At 39.4% G+C, this 23,228-nt stretch overlaps 1 protein-coding gene and 1 long non-coding RNA gene across 2 annotated transcripts in view; one reads left to right on the plus strand and one right to left on the minus strand.

Moving 5' to 3' along the window:
* MACROD2 (mono-ADP ribosylhydrolase 2) overlaps positions 1–23,228 on the plus strand; it is a 1,971,474-nt gene that overhangs the window by 713,023 nt on the left and 1,235,223 nt on the right. The window lies entirely within an intron of this gene.
* LOC116595286 lies at positions 15,078–22,244 on the minus strand. The gene is made up of 3 exons (XR_004287607.1): positions 22,015–22,244; positions 16,848–16,947; positions 15,078–15,215 (listed from the first exon to the last, which is right to left on the minus strand). It is a non-coding gene; the product is annotated as an uncharacterized LOC116595286 (long non-coding RNA).

The raw sequence follows: 23,228 nt of genomic DNA on the forward strand, positions 1-23,228 counted from the left end.
CCTGTTTTTTATAAATAAAATTTTATTAGAATACAGCATCTGTTTGCACATTGTCTGTAACTGCTTTCATGGGACAGAGTCAAGTAGCTGCGGCAGGAAATGTAGGATTAGAAAGCCTGGAACATTTACTGTCAGGGCCTTACTGAAAGATTTTGCCAATTCCTGGTCTTTGGCAATTCCCCCCCCGCCTCCCGCCGCCCCGCTTTTTTTTTTTTTTTTATAAAGGAGGAAGCTGAGATTCAGAGAGGTTAAATATTTATTGAACTTTATGGAACATATGTGATTTAGATCCCTACTGACAAAAGTGGGACTAAAATACCTGCCGTCCATTTCTTGTGACAACTCTTGCTTCCATTGCCCCAATAGAACGTCACCTTGGGAGGATGATCTGAAGCCTTTTAAATCTTTCAAATTATAAGGCCACCTTGAAAAAAAAAACCTTGAAAAAAAAATGGTCATTTTTCTCAGTAGGGTCAGAACCGGAAAGTGAATAAGTCAAGTCTCTGAAGGGAGAGTTAATTCAAACCACTAAAGTCTGAGGCAATAAATCCTTATTCCTTGCTTCCTCCCTCCAGTGGTGGTAGCTAATATGCTGAAAGGGAGCCTGTAGTCCTGAGTAAATTTAGTTTCTAGAGTAGGTAACTCATAAGATGGTTCTGAGTTAGTTCTCTGCGATGTGTGACCTGATTTCAGCCATCCTGGGCTCCACCAGCAGGTGTCTGATTGTGAAGGCAGTGGAGTGGGCATGCTGTCAAGAATATGACTCTATCAGACTTTGATGGAGATCTGAGGGCCCTCATGAGCCCCTTCCATAATTAAATGACTTACATTACACAAAGAGAAAAATGGCTTTTGAAGAACATAAAACCATCTTCCTTCCTGAAGAGAGACATGGGGTTGTTCCTCCTAAAACCAACTCTGATTGGCTCATTTTCCTTAAGTGCTTTTGGCATTTAATTACTATTTGAATCTATTTCTTCATAATTACCACCCCTTTCATTTATATTAAGCAGTTTTATATATTTTATCTCCTTAGCAATCCTTCTGATGAATGTGGAAGTGAAAAGGGTGGAAAGATTGTAAAAACCAGAGTAGTGGTTCTCAAAATGCAGTCCCCGGAGCACCTGGGGATTTGTCAGAGATGCAAATCCCTTTGCCCCACCCAAGATCTCCTGAATCAAACTTTGTGGTTTAACTCTCCCAGTGACTTCTGTGCAAGCTCAAGCTTGAGCAATCACTGACCTCGACAGTGGAAAGACCCTGACCAGAACCCTTGCCTTTTGATTCCCTTATCCTAGTCCTGTTTTGCTACACAACATAGACATCCTTTTGGGTTGCAAATTAGGGCTTTCTTTGACAAGAACTCGGACATGCTCTTTTCCTTTGTGGCTTGTTCACCATGAATATCTGCTTCCTTGCTTATTGCCTGCCTTCTCAAAAAGAGTAACAGTTTAAGGAGAAAGAAGTCCTATCAGTCTCATTCACCCCCAGTATCCTCAGTATCTGATGTAGTATCCAGAACCAAGCTCATGACTTTTGATATATATTTACTGGAGGAATTAATGAAGGCATCCTCTTTGTGACAGTCATAGCGGCCACTGCAGGAAACCAACCAGGTTTCCAGAAATCTGCAGAGCTAGTACTGCTACCACTCCAGCATCTCCATTTACCTGTCACCGGTCATGCTGCTTGCTCAGACTCTAGCAGGGCAAGAAAGTACAGGAGGAGCAAAATTTGCTTAACTTGTCCACATGGCACCCAGATAACCTACACTAAGATTACTTTCTTTCATTTTCTCTCTGCCCCCCACCGCCTTTTTTTTTTTTTTTTCCCATTGTGATAACATAGATTCCATCTCCAAGTGGCTTTGGGGTGAAATAACTAAAGACTCTAATAGTAAATGCTGTCTTCTAAAAATAATGATATCTTGCAAGCAGCTAGTGTTTACTTTGTTGTATTACTAGCTGAGCATAGAATAAGTGCTTGTGCTTGGCTTGAGTTATTTGAGATCTTAGCAGGCCTTCAGAGGACACTATCTATACCTTCTTTTGCCTATGTGATCAATAGGAAATAACAGTGTAAATCAATTCTGGGTAATAATGTAAATGGGCTCTCGAAGGCAATTCTTGCTGTGAAATAAGTAGTTAGCTCTGACACCGGCATTAACCGCAGTGGGGGTAATCAGCCTTTGGATGTGTTTAATCAGAGTTATCAGCTAAGATTAAAAAGAGAGCCACTGTTGTGCAGGGATAATCATTTTCAGGATTTAAAAGATGAATATTTGAAGGTGTTCTCATAAATTAAAGCCATCAGAATTGCTTTGAGTAATTTGAGGTCAGGCACAACCAAACAGGAAAGGTTAATCTCAGAGCCACAGTAGTTAATGCACAGGAATTGCAGAATACATTTATTGAAATAAATAGTGAATGCTGAGTTAAATGAAGATTTCTCCCCATTGCTAAGATGTTTCTTGAGCTATTACTAACCTATATGATTTGATTAAAAAGTGGGCAACACCTAGCTGTTTGAAAATTTATTAATTATCCTTGCAATTAATTATCAAACCCAAATACTAAATATTAGACTACATTATGGCTTGATTAGAGGTAGTTCCAATTGAAAACATTGAAGAAACCGAGTTCTTCCCTATAGAATTAAAGATGGATTTTGGGTCAAGAGCAAGAACACTAAACATTAAGGTAGAAAGTCTGAAGAGAGGTCTTAATTCCAGTATATTCTATTTGATTGGTAAAGTCCCTCAACCTCTGAGCCTAAGTTTCTTCATCTGTAATCATCTGGGGACAGTCGTATCTACCTTGGGTGAATTTGTAAAGGTGCAGAACCACTTTTTATCAGGGTAAGACATAATATAGGTGTATGCTCCCATTATTACTTGTAAAATGCTTAGCATACCTCGTTTACTTATTCAGTCAATGTTTTCTGAGTACCTACTTAGAGTTAGAGTGCTCTTCTGGAATGTAGAAAACTATAGTGAAAAACCTACGGTTCGACTACTCTTAAGATCTTAGGTTCCTGGCACAGAGAGGCAGTTATTAAACACATTCACGTAAGAGCAGAGTACCTCAGATCATGGCGAGGGATATGAGGAAAATAAAGAGTGGCAACAGGGTGGAGAGTAGAGGGAAAGGGCTACTTCTCCTGTGGTGGCAGGGGAACACCACCCCTCAGAGAGTAATGGAGCTGAGAGTCACAAGCTATCTAGGAGAAATTTATTGCTGGCAAAGTGAAAGTACTTTACTGTAGGGTTAAAAAAATTCGCCTTGCCTGATATCTAAAACAAGCTAGTCTCTGACTTTTTCAACTGTTCTTCCTTTGTATGGATATTATATTTCAGTTCTGACATATGTATAATCTTAATTGTCTACTTTTTGGAGCCAATAGAGATAATGCTGCTGCTGCCGCAGCTGCTGAAGTTGACAGGGATTTTAATGATTATCTTATCTGACCTCCTAATTTTACAGTTAAGGAAACTGAGGCCCAGAAAGATTATTTAATTTTTATTTTTCATTTACCATGTGATAAAGGACAGAGCCAAGACTAGAGTCTGGGTTTCCCTACTCACAGTGTAATAGGAATTAAGATAGATAGGTAGGAATTAAGAAAAAATAATCCCATACCATCCTCAAGACTCAGACAGACATTTGCTCCAGCTTCCTCCTGGTATCTTGTTCTCAGATGAAAGGGAAGAGCTTCAAAAGTCATTTTGAGAAAGAACTTTATTGGTTTTAAAAATACATCCACGAGTTCTTTGGTTTTCCTCCCCTGGAGAGGTAGAGTTTAATTCCCCTCCCCTTGTATGTGGCCTGAACTAAATGACTCCTTTCTAGTGAATAGAATATAGAAGAATAATAGGAATTACTGAGATTAGGTTACAAAAAGACTACGGCTTCCATCTTTAACTCTCTCTCTCAAATCACTCTGTTTCCTAGGGCTGCCATAACAAAATAACACAAATTTGATGGCTTAAAATAGCACTTTATTCTCTCATAATTCTGGCAGCCAGAGGTCTGGAGTCAGGACTCTACTCCTTCTGGGGACTCTAAGGGGAAATCTATCCTTGCCTTTTCCAGCTTCTGGTAGCTCCAGGTATTTCTTGGATTATAGCAACATAACTCTAATCTTTGCCTCTGTTTTCACATGGCCATCTTCCCTATTCTCTTTTTTTCTTCTCTATGAGGACACTTGTCATTAGGCCTTCCCTATTCCAGAATGATCTCAAGGTCCTAAGATCCTTAACTTAATTACATCCTCAAAGATCCTCTTTCCAAATAGGTACACATTCAGATTCTGGGGCTTAGGTCATGAAGATATCATTCTGGAGTCACCATTCAATCGACTACATACTCTCTCTGGGTGAAGTCAGCTTGCTTGTTACGAAGCTGCTCTGAGGAGAAGAAAACCCGCTACCAAGTTGTGAGAGAACTCACACAGCTCTGAAGAGACTCCTAAGGCAAGAACTGAGGTCTTCCTGTAACAGTGTGAGTCAGCTTGGAAGGGGATCCTCTGAGATCTGTCAACAGTCACTAAAGTGTGCTTAGGAGACAGACACCTTCCAGACCCAGTCGAGCTTTCTGATATATTCTGATACTTGAACTTGAAGGCAACAGCTTGGAAAACATGGAGCCAAAACCACCCAGTGAAGCCACTCTCAAGTTCTGGTCCTGAAAACCTGTGTGATAACAAATATTTATGATTTTAAGTTTGGCGTATTTGTTACATAGCAATAGGTAACTAATACAGCAACTATGGCCATGAAGTTCATTTAACAAGATAAGAAGCCCATTCCCAGAATGGCTGGTGTCTATTTTGCTAGCACATGACCTGCCAGGCTGAGGGACAGGTAAGGTGACATGCAAGGTGAAAGCAAAAAGAATTTGGGGTAATGTGAAGATCGGTGATTTTAAAATAAAAAAATGCAACCATACTCCTTACCATACCTCTCTCGCAGGCAGTGTGTGCATATGCATATATGTATATATGTATAATCAGTTTTTCAGAAAACTGTTATAAATAGAAACTTTCCAATTTTATAAGAAATATTTGTATTTTAAATTTAGTATATGTTAAATATATATACATATATATACAGAGAGAGAGAGAGAGATTGATAGATTAGAGGCAAGGAGAACCCAAATTTAGCTCATCAAAGAAGGACTGGGAGAAAACAACACAAACCCAAAAATACAACTGTATATTGATATTTACCTAATATTCCTTAAGTGTCTTTAGTCTTCGCACTTGTTACTCACATGCTCTTTATTGTTAGGAATTGCCATTTTCGTTTTGAGGGGAAAAATTAATTCAGTCTTTATACTGTGTGGAAGCTGTAAGCTGAGTGAAGCAGAAGTAGCTTCCTATTTACGTTTGTAGCAGTGCCCTTCTAAATCTGTTTGCTCTACCAGGTGGTGTGTTTCCCATTAGCTCGTTCATTTGTTAGAACCACCTAGAGTTTGCTCCATTTCTAATCACACGCTATTTGTGAAATCCCTATAATTTCCTACGGCCTTCTGAAGCTTTCCTTTTCCTACCTGTGACATTTTGAGGAAAGATTTATTCCTCCTCTATATTTATTCTGCTTAGTGAATATCACCAGAGGCAACCTTAACTGTATTTTTTGCAAATTTTCTTTCAAATTGTGTCTGGATTGTATTTAGAGTACAGTTACCCATTTGAAAGTCTGCAGAGTGCAAGGGGCTATCGTAGAAATTCCTTCCATTTGCAGACACTCAGGTTTTGCTTTTTTATATCATGGCGTGTGATGCCAAACTTGTCTTTCCTTACACAGCCAGATGATTGTGCTCCTGTTGTAACATCATTCCTGTACCTCGGTGTGTCAGATGCATACACATGTGCATGTTTTCTCACGTACTCTATTAGGAGTATATTCTCATTATGCTGAGCACAGCTTTTCTTCTGCGTTACAATGTTTTATGATTATGGAATTCAGGGACTCCCCCCCCCCGCCCCCCAGTCTATGGAGCCCTTTGGAAAATATCCTGGGAGAGTTTGGGTTAGTGGATGGCTTTATAGAACTCGGGTGGAGACTCTGACAGGATCTCCCAGGAACTCCCAGAAGGCAGAGGAAATATGACTGCTGTGCTGGGCAGCCTGAGAGGACTGAGCCCTCCTTCTCCATGTATCCATGACATATCTTACCTATTGTTTTAAAATTTAAAAAAGCCATTTTGGTTTAATATCCTCTTAATAACACTCAGTGCCCAAATAGTTGAGTAGATGCCAGGAGTGAGAGATTGAGAAACCCCACATCAAAGTGTATCCATCAAAAATGACCAGGGCTCTGTTTGTAGAAAATTATACCATTGTGAGATCGATTCATATAATTATCCACATAGAGGGAACTGAAGTTTAGAGAACCACATATCATAAAAGAGTTAATATTTCAAACATTTCCTTACATTTTCTGTTGTCTCTAAAGCAGTGTTTCTCCATATACCAAATTAACTGGTTGTCATGGCACCAAACCTGTTACTTTTAAACACAATTATCACACTCCAGGCAACATTCTATTGTTTATGCCTATTGTGAGATTAACCATCACATGACATTTTTTTTTTCCATCTTGTTTTCATTTTTCTCTTACACTCCATTCAGAAATGATGGGATCAATATTTCAAAGCCTGTATATGAGATGTTTCTATTTATTATTCACTGTGTTATAGAAGCAGCTTTTTATTTGTCACTGTCCTTGAGGATATTACATTTGGCAACGATGGAACTTTTGGTAAGAGTCTCACAATTACAAGAAAGCTGGAAAGATACCTGGGAATAACTCTTTGGGCAACTGAGCCAGTTCCTTTCCTTAAGGAGTAGGCAAGACTTTTCATCCGGTGAAGATTGTGTACTTTGCAGTTAACAGTCTGGAACACAGTAGGTGGTGATAAGTGTTTCATTCATTCACAAAACACTGAGTAGTTCCTAAGATACACGCCAGGTGCTTTGCTTATCTTTTAGAAAAGAAGGATGTACAAAACAGGTAGGCACCTCACCCTCATGGAACTGGGTTGAGCTGAGCTAAAATGATTGAAGTGACTTGCTCAAGATCACATAGATATTTAAGATATAAAACCTTGCCAAGAATCCAAATTGTCAGATCCTGTCTATGGTCCTTTCTTTTTTTCCATGGAGATTTTATTTGGGGGATCTAATAATGAGAAGACCTGATGGTGATGACTTTCTTGCCTCATGTTTTCTTGGGGTTTTCCGAGGCAGTGACCTGGGAACAGAGGATTCTGATACATTTGTACCTGGGATGGGGAGGAGGCGCATTGTCCAGTATAGTTAATGTTTAATAAACAAATAAATGCTTGTTCTAGTCTTACTTCTATACTTGGGTATGTCATATGCTCAAAGTCTCTCCCAGGCTAGTGTAGAAAATTATTCTTGAAATCATTATTTTAACCTGGCATCAGTGCACAGGACTTTCTTTCTTTCTTTCTTTCTTTTTTTTTTTTTAATTCATGAAAAGTTTATTTATAAACCTTTATTTTTCTTACACCCATTTAATTTACTTGTTCTTTTTTTTTTAATAATTTTTTATTTTTTATAAACATATATTTTTATCCCCAGGGGTACAGGTCTGTGAATCACCAGGTTTACACACTTCACAGCACTCACCAAAGCACATACCCTCCCCAATGTCCATAATCCCACTCCCTTCTCCCAAACCCCCTCCCCCCAGCAACCCTCAGTTTGTTTTGTGAGATTGAGTCACTTATGGTTTGTCTCCCTCCCAATCCCATCTTGTTTCATTTATTCTTCTCCTACCCACCTAAGCCCCCATGTTGCATCACCACTTCCTCATATCAGGGAGATCATATGATAGTTGTCTTTCTCTGCTTGACTTATTTCGCTAAGCATGATACGCTCTAGTTCCATCCATGTTGTTGCAAATGGCAAGATTTCATTTCTTTTGATGGCTGCATAGTATTCCATTGTGTATATATACCACATCTTCTTGATCCATTCATCTGTTGATGGACATCTAGGTTCTTTCCATAGTTTGGCTATTGTGGACATTGCTGCTATAAACATTCGGGTGCACGTGCCCGTTTGGATCACTACGTTTGTATCTTTAGGGTAAATACCCAATAGTGCAATTGCTGGGTCATAGGGCAGTTCTATTTTCAACATTTTGAGGAACCTCCATGCTGTTTTCCAGAGTGGCTGCACCAGCTTGCATTCCCACCAACAGTGTAGGAGGGTTCCCCTTTCTCCGCATCCTCGCCAGCATCTGTCATTTCCTGACTTGATGATTTTAGCCATTCTGACTGGTGTGAGGTGATATCTCATTGTGGTTTTGATTTGTATTTCCCTGATGCCGAGTGATATGGAGCACTTTTTCATGTGTCTGTTGGCCATCTGGATGTCTTCTTTGCAGAAATGTCTGTTCATGTCCTCTGCCCATTTCTTGATTGGATTATTTGTTCTTTGGGTGTTGAGTTTGCTAAGTTCTTTATAGATTCTGGACACTAGTCCTTTATCTGATATGTCGTTTGCAAATATCTTCTCCCATTCTGTCAGTTGTCTTTTGATTTTGTTAACTGTTTCCTTTGCTGTGCAAAAGCTTTTGATCTTGATGAAATCCCAATAGTTCATTTTTTCCCTTGCTTCCCTTGCCTTTTGCGTTGTTCCTAGGAAGATGTTGCTGCGGCAGAGGTCAAAGAGGTTGCTGCCTGTGTTCTCCTCAAGGATTTTGATGGATTCCTTTCGCACATTGAGGTCCTTCATCCATTTTGAGTCTATTTTTGTGTGTGGTGTAAGGAAATGGTCCAATTTCATTTTTCGTCATGTGGCTGTCCAATTTTCCCAGCACCATTTATTGAAGAGGCTGTCTTTTTTCCACTGGACATTCTTTCCTGCTTTGTCGAAGATTAGTTGACCATAGAGTTGAGGGTCTATTTCTGGGCTCTCTATTCTGTTCCATTGATCTATGTGTCTGTTTTTGTGCCAGTACCATGCTGTCTTGATGATGACAGCTTTGTAATAGAGCTTGAAGTCCGGAATTGTGATGCCACCAATGTTGGCTTTCTTTTTCAATATCCCTTTGGCTATTCGAGGTCTTTTCTGGTTCCATATAAATTTTAGAATTATTTGTTCCATTTCTTTGAAAAAGATGGATGGTACTTTGATAGGAATTGCATTAAATGTGTAGATTGCTTTAGGTAGCATAGACATTTTCACAATATTTATTCTTCCAATCCAGGAGCATGGAACATTTTTCCATTTCTTTGTGTCTTCCTCAATTTCGTTCATGAGTACTTTATAGTTTTCTGAGTATAGATTCTGTGCCTCTTTGGTTAGGTTTATTCCTAGGTATCTTATGGTTTTGGGTGCAATTGTAAATGGGATTGACTCCTTAATTTCTCTTTCTTCTGTCTTGCTGTTGGTGTAGAGAAATGCAACTGATTTCTGTGCATTGATTTTATATCCTGACACTTTACTGAATTCCTGTATAAGTTCTAGCAGGTTTGGAGTGGAGTCTTTTGGGTTTTCCACATATAGTATCATATCGTCTGCGAAGAGTGATAATTTGACTTCTTCTTTGCCAATTTGGATGCCTTTAATTTCCTTTTGTTGTCTGATTGCTGAGGCTAGGACCTCTAGTACTATGTTGAATAACAGTGGTGATAATGGACCTCCCTGCCGTGTTCCTGACCTTAGCGGAAAAGCTTTCAGTTTTTCTCCATGAGAATGATATTTGCGGTGGGTTTTTCATAGATGGCTTTGATGATATTGAGGTATGTGCCCTCTATCCCTACACTTTGAAGAGTTTTGATCAGGAAGGGATGCTGTACTTTGTCAAATGCTTTTTCAGCATCTATGGAGAGTATCATATGGTTCTTGTTCTTTCTTTTATTGATGTGTTGTATCACATTGACTGATTTGCGGATGTTGAACCAACCTTGCAGCCCTGGAATAAATCCCACTTGGTCGTGGTGAATAATCCTTTTAATGTACTGTTGAATCCTATTGGCTAGTATTTTGTTGAGTATTTTCGCATTGTGTTCATCAAGGATATTGATCTATAGCTCTCTTTTTTTATGGGATCCTTGTCTGGTTTTGGGATCAAGGTGATACTGGCCTCATTAAATGAGTTTGGAAGTTTTCCTTCCATTTCTATTTTTTGGAACAGTTTCAGGAGAATAGGAATTAGTTCTTCTTTAAATGTTTGGTAGAATTCCCCCGGGAAGCCGTCTGGCCCTGGGCTTTTGTTTGTTTGGAGATTTTTAATGACTGTTTCAATCTCCTTACTGGTTATGGGTCTCTTCAGGCTTTCTATTTCTTTCTGGTTCAGTCGTGGTAGTTTATGTGTTTCTAGGAATGCATCCATTTCTTCCAGATTGTCAAATTTATTGGCGTAGAGTTGCTCATAGTATGTTCTTATAATAGTTTGTATTTCTTTGGTGTTAGTTGTGATCTCTCCTCTTTCATTCATGATTTTATTTATTTGGGTCCTTTCTCTTTTCTTTTTGACAAGTCGGGCCAGGGGTTTATCAATTTTATTAATTCTTTCAAAGAACCAGCTCCTAGTTTCGTTGATTTGTTCTATTGTTTTTTTGGTTTCTATTTCATTGATTTCTGCTCTGATCTTTATGATTTCTCTTCTCCTGCTGGGCTTAGGGTTTCTTTCTTGTTCTTTCTCCAGCTCCTTTAGGTGTAGGGTTAGGTTGTGTACCTGAGACCTTTCTTGTTTCTTGAGAAAGGCTTGTACCGCTATATATTTTCCTCTCAGGACTGCCTTTGTTGTGTCCCACAGGTTTTGAACCGTTGTATTTTCATTATCATTTGTTTCCATGATTTTTTTCAATTCTTCTTTAATTTCCCGGTTGACCCATTCATTCTTTAGAAGGATGCTGTTTAGTCTCCATGTATTTGGGTTCTTTCCAAACTTCCTCTTGTGTTTGAGTTCTAGCTTTATAGCATTGTGGTCTGAAAATATGCAGGGAATGATCCCAATCTTTTGATACCGGTTGAGTCCTGATTTAGGACCGAGGATGTGATCTATTCTGGAGAATGTTCCATGTGCACTAGAGAAGAATGTGTATTCTGTTGCTTTGGGATGAAATGTTCTGAATATATCTGTGATGTCCATCTGGTCCAGTGTGTCGTTTAAGGCCTTTATTTCCTTGCTGATCTTTTGCTTGGATGATCTGTCCATTTCAGTGAGGGGAGTGTTAAAGTCCCCTACTATTATTGTATTATTGTTTATGTGTTTCTTTGATTTTGCTATTAATTGGTTTATATAGTTGGCTGCTCCCACGTTGGGGGCATAGATATTTAAAATTTTTAAATCTTCTTGTTGGACAGACCCTTTGAGTATGATATAGTGTCCTTCCTCATCTCTTATTATAATCTTTGGCTTAAAATCTAATTGATCTGATATAAGGATTGCCACTCCTGCTTTCTTCTGATGACCATTAGCATGGTAAATTCTTTTCCACCCCCTCACTTTAAATCTGGAGGTGTCTTCGGGCTTAAAATGAGTTTCTTGGAGGCAACATATTGATGGGTTTTGTTTTTTTATCCATTCTGATACCCTGTGTCTTTTGACAGGGGCATTTAGCCCATTAACATTCAGGGTAACTATTGAGAGATAAGAATTTAGTGCCATTGTATTGCCTGTAAGGTGACTGTTACTGTATATGGTCTCTCTTCCTTTCTGATCTACCACTTGTAGGCTCTCTCTTTGCTTAGAGGACCCCTTTCAAGATTTCCTGTAGAGCTGGTTTGGTGTTTGCAAATTCTTTCAGTTTTTGTTTGTCCTGGAAGCTTTTAATCTCTCCTTCTATTTTCAATGATAGCCTAGCTGGATATAGTATTCTTGGCTGCATGTTTTTCTCGTTTAGTGCTCTGAAAATATCATGCCAGCTCTTTCTGGCCTGCCAGGTCTCTGTGGATAAGTCAGCTGCCAATCTAATATTTTTTACCATTGTATGTTACAGACTTCTTTTCCCGGGCTGCTTTCAGGATTTTCTCTTTGTCACTGAGACTTGTAAATTTTACTATTAGGTGATGGGGTGTGGGCCTATTCTTATTGATTTTGAGGGGCGTTCTCTGAACCTCCTGAATTTTGATGCTCGTTCCCTTTGCCATATTGGGGAAATTCTCCCCAATAATTCTCTCCAGTATACCTTCTGCTCCCCTCTCTCTTTCTTCTTCTTCTGGAATCCCAATTATTCTAATGTTGTTTCGTCTTATGGTGTCACTTATCTCTCGAATTCTCCCCTCGTGGTCCAGTAGCTGTTTGTCCCTCTTTTGCTCAGCTTCTTTATTCTCTGTCATTTGGTCTTCTATATCACTAATTCTTTCTTCTGCCTCATTTATCCTAGCAGTGAGAGCCTCCATTTTTGATTGCACCTCATTAATAGCTTTTTTTATTTCAACTTGGTTCGATTTTAGTTCTTTTATTTCTCCAGAAAGGGCTTTTATATCTCTCGAGAGGGTTTCTCTAATATCTTCCATGCCTTTTTCCAGCCCGGCTAGAACCTTGAGAATTGTCATTCTGAACTCTAGATCTGACATATTACCAATGTCTGTATTGATTAGGTCCCTAGCCTTCGGTACTGCCTCTTGTTCTTTTTTTTGCGTTGAATTTTTCCGCCTTGTCATTTTGTCCAGATAAGAGTATATGAAGGAGCAAGTAAAATACTAAAAGGGTGGCAACAACCCCAGGAAAATATGCTTTAACCAAATTAGAAGAGATCCCAAATCGTGAGGGGGGAGAAAGGGGATAAAAAGAGGTTCAAAAAAGGAAGAAAGGAAAAAAAAAAAAAAAGAAAAAAGAAAAAAAAAAGAAAAGAAAAGAATTAAAAAAAAGAAAACAAATAAGAAAAATATAAAAAAGAAAATATATATATATTAGATAAACTAGTTAAAAAACGTTAAAAAAGAAAAAGGTAAACGTTAAAAAAAAAATTTAACCAGAAGGCGAGAAAAAAAAACAAAAAATGAGAAAGAAAAAAATTTAAATTAACTGCAAGACTAAAAAAAATCACAGGGAAAAAACCATGAGTTCCGTGCTTTGCTTTCTCCTCCTCTGGAATTCTGCTGCTCTCCTTGGTATTGAAACTGCACTCTTGGTAGGTGAACTTGGTCTCGGCTGGATTTCTTGTTGATCTTCTGGGGGAGGGGCCTGTTGTAGTGATTCTCAAGTGTCTTTGCCCCAGGCGGAATTGCACCGCCCTTATCAGGGGCTGGGGTGAGTAATCCGCTCGGGTTTGCTTTCAGGAGCTTTTGTTCTCTGAGCGCTTTCCGTAGAGCTTCGGAGGACGGGGAATACAAATGGCGGCCTCCTGGTCTCCGGCCCGGAGGAGCCGAGAGCCCAGGGCCCCACTCCTCAGTGCGCCCTCAGAGAACAGCGCCCAGTTACTCCCGTCTGCCTGACCTCCGGCCGCACTCCGAGCTCACCGAGCCTGCGACCGGTTCAAGGTAACACCGAGCTGTGAGCTTACTGTCGGCTCTGTCTCTGTAGCCGGCTTTCCCGTTCCAATACCCGCAAGCTCTGCGACACTCAGACACCCCCGATCCTTCTGTGACCCTGCGGGACCTGAGGCCACGCTGACCCCACGTGGGCTTCGCCCCGGTTTAGCCTCTGGAGAGATGTCCCTCAGCGGAACAGACTTTTAAAAGTCCTGATTTTGTGCGCCGTTGCTCCGCCGCTTGCCGGGAGCCAGCCCCTCCCCCCGGGGCCTATCTTCCCGTCGCTTTGGATTCACTTCTCTGCTGGTCCTACTTTTCAGAAGGTGGTTGTTTTTCTGTTTCCAGAATTGCTGTTCTTCTTCTCTTCGATCTGCCGATGGATTTTGAGGTGTTTGCAATCTTTAGATAAGCTATCTAGCTGATCTCTGGCTAGCTGAAGTAGTCTCAGCCTGCTACTTCTCCGCCATCTTGACTCCTCTGTGCACAGGACTTTCTTGACTGGGATCTCGTATAGCAGTTGCCTGACATTTTCAATGATACATATTCTTTTTTTCTCCCCCCCGCCTCAGGTTTTTATTTAAATTCCAGTTAGTTAACACACAGTGAAATACTAGTTTCAGGAATAGAATTTAGTGATTCATACAACACCCGGTGTTCATCACAAATTGTGCCTTCCTCACTCCCCATCAGTGATACATTTTCTAATGACATGTAAAGCACATCCGTGTGGTTTCTTTGAAAGAGTTTTTTTGTTCCACATTATTTAAGGATAAGACAGACAGTTATTTGTAAACATTCATTTCAATAATTATTCATGATCTGATATCCATATGTTTTAGAAAGAAGAACTTTTGCATCTCTGGGTCCTAAACTAGAATGTCAAACATGTATTGTTATACAATATGGAAATCAATTAAACAGAGATTAATTCATTACTTATGGTTTTATTCTGTTTGTCTTCCTTAGCTGCTCCTTATAAAAATAAGATTGACACATATCTTTCAGCACCTGTACCGAGTTATATTTCCCAGACGTAAAACACATGGGTGGAGTTCTTGGGGAATCCTTTTCTTATTCTCTGTTGTTATGGCTTTTCTACTGGTTTTTTCCTTTTGCTCTGGTTTGTTATCCTTGTTTGTTTGCTTTGTTTTGTTTTGTTTTCTTAGTGCTTTGTAATGCCTCTCAAATTTTTGTTAAGCTATTTTATTGATTGACCTGTGGCATAATGCATTTATGAATTAGAATTTGGAACTTCCTGCATCAGAATCACTTGACTAGAAATATTTAAGTGGGTCTCTTTCGTGTCTGGAACTTTCTCTCCATTGATGATCATATCCCATAAAATGGTTGAGGACATGGACTTTGAATCCCAACATACTGGGCTCAAATTCAGGCTCTGGATGCGGTCAAATTATGAGACCTCTTTGTATCTTTGTGTTGCCAAGTAGGAGGAGTAAGACTAGCTCCACCCTCATAGAAATGTTAATGATTATGAGTTAATGTCAGTGCAGCATTCAGAGCACTGCCTGCCTCTGAGTAAATGCTGTATAAGGCTAGCTGCTTTTTTAGTAAGGTCATTCCAACCACCTTACCTAAAATGTCATTCTATCACTCTCTGTTCCTTTTCCCTGCTTCAGCTGACATCTGAGATTGTTTTATGTATTTATTGATCTATTGGTTAAGAGCCTGTCTCCTCCACTAGAATGTAATCTTCATGAAAACAGGGACTTTGCTCGCTGGTGTATTTTCAGACCCTAGAAAGTTATTCAGAACAATTTATGAATGAGTAGATATATATGCACAGGAAACTTTAATTATGTAAAATTATTAGCAGAATGACTGGCAGAACAAGTCTAAGAGTACATTTAGTTTCATGCTCTGTTCATTGGCTCTTCTAGTAAATAAATCAGCTAATAGTTATGAATAAGCCAGAAAAATAGCACTAATTTATGAGAAGGTCAAGACCATATTTGACACTTGATATATCTACCAAGAATGTTTTAGGTGTGCTGAACATCGTTTTCCGATTTTTCCAAACTCTGTAGTCTAAGTAGTAGTGTCAGGATGAAATAAAGCAGAGGAAAAGGTCTGAAGAACTTTAATGGCCTGGGAACCATGCCCTTTCTGGCTTGCCGAACCAAACCCAATGGGTGGATAGTCAGGTCCTTTCCCATTGACTTAGAGGCTATATTCAAAGATGATTTCTAAGCTCAAGTTATTGTTAATGCTCATTAAAATAAAATGATAATTTTATGGGTTTGAAATATGTTAGGACCGATTTTCTGATTGGGACCACTCGCCCAGTGCTTACAACTTACATGGTTAATGTGTTAAAAGGGTAAATATTGATGGCATTTCCTCTGTGTTCAAACTATTCAGACTTTATGGGAAATAATAAAGCTTTACAGCTTGTTCTTCACAAATAGGATGTCAGGGACTTGCAGCAACAGGAGAAATCTATTTATTATTTTGTGTCAGAGTGATTGGGGCCATCTTCTGCTTTATGGACCCCCAGAGCTAATTGTTGCTTGGGGTAGAGAAGAGAATAGCATGATAGTGCTTAGAGAATTAATTTGCCATAAATAGAATTTCCTTTTGTTATAAGTAGGTAATTATCTGACCACTAGGCAGTGTAGTGCATTTCACTGTTAACCCTAATATTGCCAAATGGAGTGAAGTCATAATCAGGTCTTTAGGACTTCTGACATAAAAGGCTTAAAAATATAGTTATAGTTTCCTGCTGAGGCATCATCCCTGCTTTTAGCATTTGTAGCTGCTTCTGTGGTCCTGAATCCATGACATCAGGTAGGAAAGAAAGAGAGAAAGAAAGATAGGAAGAGAGAGAGAAAGAGAGAAAGTTAAAGTGATGTGGGGGAAGGAAAAAAAAAATCGTACTAGCATCCTATGTGCCTTGGCAGGAATTACATAGTTATAGACATTCTCCTCCACCTCCTTCTCCCCAAATCCTCCTGAAAAATGGAAGAATATCTAGTGTGGCCCCTCCTTCAGCCCCACTCATATTGAATGTAAGCATGTATTTATTTGTGAAGGCATTTAAGCCAGCCCTTCATGCCTTTCTATCTTCCTATTTTAGAGAGCCAAGGTTTCAACTGCCCATTCCAATTAGCTACTAAAACTGTTACTTTCTGGGGAAGGTATTTCTCTTCTCACTGTTGGCTATTATAGCCTGTAAAGGGTGATCCTTAGTCTAAAGAAATGTGACTCAGTGGTCTGAACTGGTACACTGTCTACTGGTTCCAGCTCTTTTATAGCACTCAGTGTTTGCATCTACTACTGGGTAAGCAAAACCCAGTCTTGAGTTACTGTCTACTTCTGTCAAGACCCCTTTGTAACCCCCGAGGGCTTCCTGCATCAGTCTCACTTACCAGCTGTGTTCAGGGGCTTCCCCCCAGGGAATCTGCTGTATAGCCTGCGGTCTCGTCTTTTCTGTTGGCAGACAGAACAATTCTTATTGGCATTTTGCATCTGAGAGAGTGAAGCAGTATGTCTAAATTCAGCCCAGCTCTGCATTGCTGCAGATACCCCTATATTCACTCATTCTATGGAGCCAAGTGAACACCAGAAGCAAGTGTACAGGGCATATCTGCTTGTCAATTCCAATCATCCTCTAAACCTGGAAGATGGTTCTTCTGACAGGCATTGATGCATCCTTCAGATTTCTATAGTGATGTCCTCAGGACAGTGCCCCACATGGGCATCTCTTTAATAGGCCAGGTTTCCATTGCCTTACTGCCTGACCATATGGCCAGGCTATTGAGCACTAGTTGGTAAAAAACAAAAACAAAGGCCTTAAAAAAAAAAAAAAATCAGGGGCGCCTGGGTGGCTCAGTGGGTTAAGCCGCTGCCTTCGGCTGAGGTCATGATCTCAGGGTCCTGGGATCGAGTCCCGCATCGGGCTCTCTGCTCAGCAGGGAGCCTGCTTCCTCCTCTCTCTCTCTGCCTGCCTCTCTGCCTACTTGTAATCTCTCTCTGACAAATAAATAAATAAAATCTTTAAAAAAAAAAATCATAAAGCAAAACCAAACTGATTTGTTTTTACCTTCTTCTAACAGAGTGGTTGCCGTCCAAACAGAATATTGTCCATTCACCTTGAAACTGCTGTCCACACATTAAGTGGCTCTTTGTTGGTTGGTTGAGAGCTGCTTATAGGGCACTGTCAAAGTGATGATAGAATTTGGCATCTCCTCATGCAGCTCTGAAGTTAATCCTAGGGGAAAGGAAACTCCCTGCTCATGAATATTTTCCCCTTGCATTCTCCCTGTAGCATGTTTCTGTTTTATTAGGGAACTCTTCTGGGCACTGCCCTCCCCATTAGAGTATTTCTCTAACATTATCCAACACATTATGTGTATTTCAGGCTTCAAGATTATTTTATGTCCTTCAGTCATGGAGGTAATTTCAGTTAATGTCTAATAGCAAGCTAGTAATTTTCCCTCAAAAGGAAATTCTTGAGTCCAGAGTCCCAGCTATCTTCGGAAGGGACTCACTACCAGCTTTTGCCAAACCTCTGGTCCATACTCCACATTGGGATATTTTATAATAAAGAGAATTTGTTCTTATCAGCACTCTAGTTCTAATCTATTGCCATGTGAGCCTGGGCAATTTTATCTGTTTCCATTTAGCAGTTCTGATTAATACTGCTGGAGTCACAGATTTATAAACCTTCTCTTTTGTAATACTAGGTTGGAGAAAGCATTCCCTAGACAGATACTGTGTCCATCCCCATAATACATTCAGATAGTAGACATGTAGCCACTTTATAGGAAGACTGTTCAAACGTGTCAGTTCTCCTCTGAACAGCTTAATCCCATCAACCCTTATCATTCCATTAGGATTTCAATAACAGGTTTTTGTTTTACAGTATGAGATGTGGAAAATGTTCCTCAGTGAGACATTGTAGCCATTCCTGTAAACCATTCAGGTTAAGATACAACCTCTTCACATAAAGCATGTTTAAATATTCCAACTTTCATAATCCTATCATTAAATTTTTATATTCTCTAAATCTAAATGTAGTCTACTTCCAGGCTTCACGTGGGTTTTGGTACCATAGTTCTTGTGGCTTTCCTATCTAGGGATCCCAGTAACTTCTCTTCACCTCTGACCATTTTAACCACGCATATATATAAGGCCTTGGGTCCCCAGTAAAGAGTTGAGATAGATTATCTTACCTTTTTGGTCAATCTTTATCTTGACTGATCTGCTTGAATATTGCACCATGCCATTCGAGGTCTGATTTTTTATTGTTATCTTTGCCTTCTGGCTTTTAAAATTCCTCAAAATTAGAAGATATAGACTCATTTGGGGCCTTTTAATGTTGGAGGACCTGCAGGGAGCCCCTTTGGTCCACCCAGTCTTCAATAGTGCTTTGTTAAGACCTTTGTTTCAATCTCATCAATATCCATGTTATTCATCCCCTTTTTTTTTTTTTAGGATTTTATTTATTTATTTGACAGACAGAGATCACAAGTAGGCAGAAAGGCAGGCACAGAGTGGGGTGTGGGGACTGTGGGGGGGCAGAACAGACTCCCTGCTGAGCAGAGAGCCTGATGCAGGGCTCGATCCCAGGACCCTGAGATCATGACCTGAGCCGAAAGCAGAGGCTTAACCCACTGAGCCACCCAGGCACCCTTCATCCTTTTTCTTAATAACCATCTAAAGAGGGACACCTGGAAGTCTCAGTTGCTTAAGTGTCTGCCTTTGGCTCAGGTCATGATCCCAGGGTCTTGGGATAGAGTCCTGCATGGGGCGCAGGTTGGTGGGGGAGTCCATGCTCTGCAGGGGGCCTTTTTCCCCTCTGCCTGCCGTGCCCCCCTGCTTGTGTGCTCACTCACGCTCGCTCTCTCTCTCTGACAAATAAATAAATAAATCCTTAAAAAAAAAAAAAAAGACATCTAAAGATTTCTACCCTGCCAGGATTCCACTCTTGATTGTCCCCTTTCTTTTTCCTTTATTTTACCACTATCAACATTTACTATATTTACCCCATTTCTTAACCATTTAAAGAATGCTCCCCATGCTAGGAAAAGTCCCTTGACTCTTCCCTCTGCCTCCTCTGCATTCTCTTGTTGATTAATCTAGTATTTTTATTAGCATCTGTAAGGCCCAGGAGGAGAAGCTGAGACAGCAAATTTGATAAGGCTTCTCAGATTGTTGCCTGCTATTGTAGCAGTAAGTGGTGCCCATGCAGAAAAACCCCCTTTAACTTCAGAATTTACCATGACCAGGATAATGGGCATATTCAGTGGGTGGATGTCCCAATTGTCATAAAACTAGTCCCACATGGCTTGTATATGACGCATATAAACTCTTTCATCTGGAATGTTCCACGTGACATAGTGGGAGTTGGACAGTCCCCTTTCTCAGACTCAACAGATCTTATGGTAGATTTCATCCAATATATCAGGCTGGCTGTTACCTTGGGTATAACTTGGTGTGTAGCTGGATCATATAGCGCCACCTGTGACTATTCTACATTGAACTGTGAGTCCTGAACCAACCTAAACATGTTCTTGTACACTGCAACATTCAAAACCGAAGACCATGCTCCTAAATTATTCACTTTCACTGTCTATTTTGGTAAAGATTCTTCAGGAAGCTGATGACATAGATCCACAAAATAAGACAACTCCTTCACAGAATACATGCTGGTTTCAGTAGTTGCTTGGTTTTGTCCTCTTCCCCACCCCCAACAATGACCACCTTCTCAGTAACCACAGGTACTTTTGTTGTGCGGGTATAATTTTTCCCTTTGTAGGCATCTGTGAAGCTAGCAGCCTTTTCACCACTGACCAGCTAAAAGTTGAGGTTCCATGACCATTTCTTCAGGTTTGATAATTTGCTATAAGAGCTCACAGAACTCAGGGACACACTTTACCTACTATTACTGGTTTATTGTAAAGGATACAATTCAGAAACAGTCAAATGGAAGAAATACAGAAGGCAAGATATGGGGTACATGGAGCTTCCCAGTACCCAGTGTGATCAACCTGGAAATATTCTAAAGTCTGTTTTTAGAGCTTCATTATGTAGGCATGGTTGGCTAGATCGCAGGCCATTGGTGATTGACTGGATCGCCAACCCTCTGGCCTCCTTAGAGTTCAGAGGGTGGGGCTGAACATTTTAAGCCCCTAATCACGTGGTACTCTGATGACCAATCCTCCCATCCTGAAGCTATTTAAACATCACCTCATTAGTTATAAACTCAGGTATGATTAAAAGGGGCTTGTTATGAACAACAGATGTTTCCATCACCAACATTACTAGGAAATTCCAGGGGTTTTAGAAGCTCGGTGTCAGGAAATATATATATATATATATATATATATATATATGATAGTCATCAGTCTCACAACTTAACTATATTTATGCAGAAATATGCTTAAGTACAGATGCTTATAATATGTATCTTCATATCTACATGAAAATTAATCTCTTTCTCCCAGAAGGACCCAGTTTTACCACAGAACTTTAAATCTGAAAATTAGGGTTAACTTGTTCTTGCATTAAAAGCATATTATGGGTATTTTTTGAGAGATTTAACCATGACTTTTGTGTGTGGAATATATACTCATACACTGTAGTTTGAGCAAAAGTTATTTTTAACAATATATATATATATATATATATATATCTCCTAGGTGCTATTTTTAAGCAAGATGGCATATAATATTCAATTACAAGATATTATATTCTTGGTTTTATAGAACTGTTTCAAAAATTTAAATAATAGAAACTTTAGATCTTAATATCTAGTGTAAGGCAAAACAAAAGTTCCATTTGTAAAGTTAAATATCACTCAACTATTCAGTTATTCTTGGATGTAGATGGGTAAGCTCGTTCTTTTACAGTTAGACCATATGGTGTTCATTTATTTTTTCTGTGATAGATGTGCCAGATAGCCAAAACCTTTGCTTTGTACCTTAGGGGGAAGGGGATCTGTGATATATGTACTTATTTTATGCCTTTCTCTCCATGTTGTACAGAATACATTTAAATTGGGCAATTTAAATACATTTAAATTGCTTACAGTAGTAAAATATATTTCCTTCAGTGACTGTTGGTACTTTTTGATGCATGCTGATTTGGGTTCTGACACAGTCATAATCTACATACCAAACATATGCTTTTAGCTTTCAAAACAGAAACGGGCGCTGTTAGAGCTGTGGGAGTAAGTTGGTTTGCCAAAGCAGTCTCTCCTTTTTCCTCCCTGGAGAAAGGACTTATCACTGATGGCCTAGGGGCCCTTGTCTCAAACTTCCGAGTGGAGTTTCCAATTAATAAATACATCCTGTAGCATGGCAAAAATTTCAGACTCCAACTCATCCTTTTCACTTGCCTTCTATGAGAGACTGTGGTCATGAGGCCAACAGTTGACAAAATAAACAGTAAATCTACTGAAATGGTGATGCTTAAATATACAAAATTTAAGTGGAAAACATGTATGTCACTAGTATCTGCATATATTTTGTGGATACTTTCTACCTATGACTTTCTGGTATTTCAACTGTAGGGCTTCTATGATTAGTTCACCTTCTCACACTTTCATTCCATCTTGACTACTCTCAAATGAAGGTTTTTGAAGGTCTTGTATGTTCTGTTAACTCCTCAACATCTGTACTTCTAAAATATGCTGTTGTATTCTTGATTACTGTGTCCTTCAGGCTTGTCTCATAGGGTGATGCCACTTGACTGAAAAGTCCTCTTGGTAATCCAGTAATTAAATCCTTTTAGTTGGGCCCAAGAGAGATCACTTGGGCTGAACTGCACTGTATAGTAAATGACATCATAATGAGGTTTTACCTTATTTGTTACATGAATGAATGGGAATTTTGCTGTTGCAAATTACTAGTATTTGATGCAGTAAAGCAAACCTGGGTGTTGTGAGAGCTAGTGCAATCATGTCTTCTTATATTGATTGTATCAGTGTAGTAAAGGTAGTTTCACTAAAAGGAGAAACACCCTTGTAAAAGAACAAGTCAGGCAGTCTCATGAAGCAGGCTGATGATGGTTCTGTATGTCACTGAGTTCTGAGTCTCAGGCCCTATTGTAGATACTCCTGCAGTAGTACCTCATCTTTATCTTCAAAGTAACGCTGTGTGAGAGATCATGTTATCATCCCCATTTTATGCATGAGGAAAGTCAGACACCAAGAGGTTAAATAACTTTTCTAAGATCTCACAGCTGGTAAGAGTGGAGTGAGGATTCAGACTCAGGAGGTCCTGCTCCATAGCTCTGCACTCATAAATTTTATGATTTTATCTCCTCCTTAGGCATGGACATTTGCTTATCGATGAGTTAATCTTATTGATCTTTTCTTTGATTTCCTTCCCTTTTTAATGAAAGTTGATGATGATATTTAGAAAGCTTTCTTTGTGTAACTTAAAAATGTTTAAGCTCAGAAAAGTACTGAGAAAAATAACAAGTCTTCATGCATCAACTACCAATAATTTAAACTGTTAACTTCTTGGCCTCTTTATTTCCACTCACTGTTTTTTAAATTTAAAAAAAAAAAAAAAAGACATTTTTGACAAAGTTCTTCTCCTTAATCCCACTCCTTTCTTTCCTCTTTCTCATTCTTTGCCCAGAACAACCACTACTAACAACTGGCTATAAAACCTTCTAGACTCTATTTTTTATATTTCTAACACAGATATAGAAATAACAAACATTATACACTATACTTTTATGTGTTTAAATGTACACATAAGGCCTCATGTCATACAGACTATACTGTTTCTTCACAT

Source organism: Mustela erminea, chromosome 7, assembly GCF_009829155.1.
Source record: "Mustela erminea isolate mMusErm1 chromosome 7, mMusErm1.Pri, whole genome shotgun sequence".
NCBI lineage: Eukaryota > Metazoa > Chordata > Mammalia > Carnivora > Mustelidae > Mustela > Mustela erminea.